Genomic DNA, 5,857 nt, shown 5'->3' on the forward strand with positions numbered 1-5,857 from the left:
AAAGACGTATTTAGGGAGGCAAATTCATGGAGGGAGATAAGTAAGAATATAGGAAAGGAGGAAGTCTTTTGCTGACAGTGATGGAATAATCTGCGGGACAGATACGTTAAAGCAGCAAGAAAACTGAATGGATGCACTATTTTTCTTATCCAATCCTGCCCAGCGAATGTCCCATTGATGACACGACTCAGTGCTGCTATCTGATGTCTGGTATGGAAAAGAATTGTACTGCGCATGTGTCGAACTCTGTCATTTGCTTGCATCCTTGGTTGAGTATACTTTGAAAGATGCATGGACACAACTGTGCGAGAGATGTGTCGGGCGCAGAATGTGAAGTATCCCTGGGCCTTAACACTTGATGGCTGCTTTGTTAAGTCTTCGTCGTCAATGAGAAACCTGGATGTTCTCTTTGATACTAATCTTTCATTTGAAAGCCACATTTTTAGCATCTGTAAAACCGCATTCTTCCATCTTAAAAATATATCTGTGACAAATGTGGACAAATCTGTTTTGAATTAAAGGGATAGTTCACCCAAAAATGAAAATGTTATGTTTATCTGCTTACCCCCAGGGCATCCGAGATGTAGACTTTGTTTCTTCAGTAGAAATAAACAAAGGATGATTTTTAACTCCAACCGTTGCGGTCTGTCAGTCATATAATGCATGTCAGTGGGAACTTTGTCTATAAGAGTAAAAAAAAAAAAAAACATGCACAGACAAAACCAAATTAAACCCTGCGGCTTGTGATGACACACTGATGTCCTAAGACACGAAACGATCAGATTGTGCGAGAAACCGAACAGTATTTATATCATTTTTTACCTCTAAAACACCACTATGTCCAACTGACCTGCACATCCGGTTAGTGAGGTCTGAACACGCTCTGACAACGGAAGTGATGTCTCGCACTCATTGAAGCAAAGCGCGAGACATCGCTTCCATCATCAGAACGGTTTTCTGACCCAAAACCAACCGGATGTGGAGGGCAGTTGGACATGGTGGTGTTTTAGAGTTAAAAAATTATATAAATACTGTTCGGTTTAGAGGCAACAAATGTGAAAGCACCAAAGTCTTTAACTAAGGAGAAAAGTCTGGGCACAATGTGTGATGTTATTGAGATCTCTTCTAAATTTTAGAGGAGACAAACATGAGAGCTTCAGAGTCTTTAGGAGAAAAGTCTGAGCACAGTTTGTGATGTTATTAAGATCTCTTATAAACTTTAGAGGACACAAATGTGAGAGCAGCAGAGTCTCTAGCTAGGGAGAAAAGTCTGAGCACAATGTGTGATGTTGAGATCTTTTCTGAATCTTAAGAGGAGACAAATGTCAGAGCAGCAGATCTTTAGTTTAGGAGAAAATCTGAGCACAGTGTGTGATGATGAACTTTAAAGGAGACCATTGTGAGAGTGTTAGAGTTTTTGTTTCAGGAGAAAAGTGTGAGAAGCAGTAGACCTCATTTTTTTGTCTAGGAGAATCATTTGCGATGTTAAAGAGATCTCATTTTTCTTTCCTATGGGTAGTAATGTCTGATTTGGAGTGAATCAATCTGATGATTCAGAAGTAAATCAGTCAGACTCGATATTTCAGAGTTAAGTCTGAGCCAGTCCAATTCTGGAATGACATGAAGGTAAGTAAATGATGACAGAATGTTCATTTCATTTTTGGCTGAACTATCCTTATACTTAGACTCGCTGTATAGTATAATATATTTCCTTAATTCATGAGAGGTACAAAACACATCATGGGATTCTTCCTTATAACCACATTATTTAAAAAAAAACAAACAAAAAAAACACCTGTACTTTTAGTACAAGAAGTCAAATCAGAGCATTGCTAAATCATTGCTGTCAGATTCACTCTCATGATGAAATGCTAAATCAGACGTAGACAACTGAGTCAGATAAGAGCTGACGGGATCAGTATATGGGATCCTAGTTGCATGTTGTAACAAGTTACGGATCTGTTTACATGATGAGCTGCCAGTGTGGAGATATTTCAGTGCACTTCAGTCAAACCACACCTTTTAGCTAAAAAAAAGTTGGAGAAGGAGCAATAAATCTTCCAATTTTCCCTTCCCTTGCAAAATCCATCCCCAGCAGACAAAGATAAGTCACAATTCACATGATTACACTGCCATAGTTGCTTATTTGATTGTTCTGTTGTCTTATGACATCACTGGTATTGCAATAAAAATATTTTCATAGTGCGTTGACTCACTGATTAGGCAAATGCTAAGGTTGACAACCTATAACCTGCCTCAGTGACCCATTATTAACAATTACGTATTGTTTTTTTTTTTTTTTTTATTGCCTGAATCAGATGTTCAGAAAGTAGGACATGAAAAAAGCCAATAAAGCCCCTAAAAACTTGTGGATTGTCTTTAAAATGCAAGCATTAAAAGCATTTTCACTCGGACAATATATATTTAAAAAAAAAAACAAAAAAAACTTATTTTGTGGTAGATTAAATCAATTATGCTAATTACAATTAAACAGCAATCATTTGATTACATAATTCATTTAAAACAGAATGTAAACATTACTAATGGATATGGTTGTTAAGCAGAGAGGATAATGTTCATTCTTTATTTCTAAATAATGTATTTTATTTTATGTGAGCCACATTTTTTTAAAAGTGATTTTAAAAATGCATGCTAATGACAACGGCACTCTATGCCTGAAGAAAAAACAACTGGATTTTTGCCAAGTAGGTTGAATATGTTATATCATATACCCGAACACAATGAGCTTTATGAATAAATGTATAGAAATTTTGCAACCTAAGACTGGATTTGGGTGCTAAGCCAAGATTCTCACCTTGGAGTGCTCGGAGGAAATTTTCTTGGCTTGTCAAAAGGCGTTGCTGCAAGAGAATCAGTGCATAAATTCCTCCTGCTTCTAATATACATTTATGTACTTCAGTTGTGTGGATTTTATAGGGCCTGACAGTCCTAGAGGTCATATACAAAACTCAAAGCATACTGTATTTGGGTGTGTGGTACTGAATATCAACACAGGGGGTGATGAGTCAGTGGAAGTCAGCCAGTCAGTTTGCATATACAGCTTTTCTAAATGATCTGTAATCATGATCATGTTATTATATAAAGTTATTAAATTTAGAGCATGTTGTTTAGAATGTTTATAACTCTTTAGTAATGAGCACAAGGGTTTCGTAATAGTATCACATAGGCAGCAAACTAAATAAAACAATGTATGTGGCTGATTTGCAATGCTGTACTTATATCACTTGGTTAGCATGTTGATTAACAACTCAATACAATAAACATGCCACACATTTTGCAATATCTATCTATCTATCTATCTATCTATCTATCTATCTATCTATCTATCTATCTATCTATCTATCTATCTATCTATCTATCTAAATTCCACTTTCATACAAAAACACTGTCTGGTAAGTCATGACTGTCTGGGACACAAGGCAGCTGCCTTCATTTTAAGACAAAGTCAGGCCCACTTTTGCATACTCAGTAAGGGAAATGATACCCTTCATGCTTAAAATGTTCATTGCAAACATCTGGCACCATTGACCAACATTATAAAGGCTTCATATACAGTATACTGTGAGTATCAGAAAAGAAGTGATACTGAACTCATTCTGTTTCGCTCGAGGAGAAATCTGTCAGCAAACCATACCTTAACGTTTATCTAATGGAGACAGTTAACAAAGACAGCTCACATAATAACCTTTTTATATGTATATTGATTTTTATTCATTCATTTTATCACCTGCAAGGACAAGACAAAGTTGGAGGCCTGTGCTGGTCTAGTGAGGTAAGGGTTAGGTAGATGTTTCACCATCAGCATAGACTTTTGACTATCCACATTGTCTTATTTGTTCTTACCTTCTTAGACAGAAAAAGACTGTCTGACAGCCATTAATAGACAATAACTATTGCCAGTAATTATTAGCATGGAGAAAATTGAAATAATGACATGAGAATATACTGTCATACTGTCAAAAGCCTGGCAACACAAAACTAAGAATAAGCTCAATTAATATCAGCAAGTTGATCATGTGCTGAACTCTGTTATATTTACAAAATTTTGTACAAACTAAGAGGCTAATGACAGTATTTCAGTGGTATTTTCAGTAAATCATATTTGATGCATGAAGATTATATATCAGTTTGCCTGTGCTGTCAAAAAATTCTTAGTGTAGCAAAGGAGACTGTGGTCTTTACATTCTCATCTTTGTCAGCATGTCTTGACAAACCTGACATCTGCTCAGCTTGTTTTCTCTTTCATAAAGTGAGATCGGTGACTCCACCACAGCACTTTGATCTGAGTCTTATATAAATCATTACTGGCGCTAATCAAGCTTTGATTCCTGGTATCTCTTTCAGCCATCAGTAAGGATTTGTGAAAGCTTGTTTGATTAAACAGTATTATGTGTACTCACAGGGACCTGATGGATCTTACAGTTAGCAGTGATTGATACAGCAATTATTATTGCTCATACGTACAGTGCATAAAATCTAACATACATGCAAAATACTGTACACAAGAACATGAATGCAAATGCATTAGCTATTCAGCTTGAATTTATGACTTATGTTTTAAAACGTGTCAGGCCTCGTCAGGCTTCTACTGTCATAGTGGAGCAACAGTTAGAAGAGAATCTTGCTGAACTTAAACTGTTGACATGGGATGCATCCGAAATTGCATACCTCCCTACTATATAGTAGGCGAAAAACAGTATGTGACAAAAGAAGTATGTCCGAATTCACAGTACTCATTAAAGAGTATGCAAGAAGTACCTGGAAGAATTATTACTTCCGGCAAGATTCTGAAGTGTGCATGCTATGGACACTTTACTATCCAATAAGGCCACGAGAGAGGATTTGTGAATGGCAGTGACACTACACAACTGATGCTGGTAGGTCATATGATAATGACAGCATGGCGAATGTAGTACGTTCGGATTGCATTCATACTACTCACACTCATATATAGTATGCAATTTCGGATGCAGCCATGGTTATAGCTGGCTGTCTGAATAAGGGTGCAATCACATTTACCTTTATATAAGGTCCACACATCTGCAGTGAAAAGGCCTCGCATTATATATCCTAGAGACTTGTGGTGTGCACTGCTGACTTGGCTCAGAAAGCAACCTTCAAGCAACATCCACACAGAAAACTCACAACACAAGTGTATACATAATTATTGCAGGCAAATATTGCTTACATTTTCTCCAGAAAATGTAAAATTGGGTTACAGAGACAATACAGCATTTGTACTGCTGTTCACAATGGTTTCTTCTGTTAGCATACATGACTAATGGAATAGATTCTCCCTAATCAAGAAGTGCTGGTGAGATGGCCAAGCTGATCACTAAAAAGATAAATCTTACCTCATAATGGTTCTGGGTAATGAGTTTCTGCCTCAACATTTAAAACTTCATTTGCTTATATTACATTCAGCATTAGCTTGCATTACAGGGTGTTGTCTTCTATGCTTAATAGAAAGTACTTAGTTAAATTTACAATTGAATACACATTTCCAGAGGATCTAATTTGACTGCTATCAGTGGGAACATTAACACTGCTTGAATTTCTTGAAAAGTCATATACGATTTGTAAAAGATCAAAGGAATATTCTGTGTTGTGTACAATTTAATGTCTGTGCACATTGCAACTAATTTGTAGTTGCACTTACACTGGAATTAGGGTGAATCCTAGGCAGTTGCAAGGGTGTTCTGGATAATTGCTAAGCGCTACTATGGTTTCCAGCACAATAGTCAGGTCAGGTTAAATGCCAAAGTTCATTCCATAAACTTTCCCTGATGATTACAAGTGCATTACATGCATCAAACAGTTCTAGTAGGTTCTTCCA

Source organism: Megalobrama amblycephala, linkage group LG2, assembly GCF_018812025.1.
Source record: "Megalobrama amblycephala isolate DHTTF-2021 linkage group LG2, ASM1881202v1, whole genome shotgun sequence".
NCBI lineage: Eukaryota > Metazoa > Chordata > Actinopteri > Cypriniformes > Xenocyprididae > Megalobrama > Megalobrama amblycephala.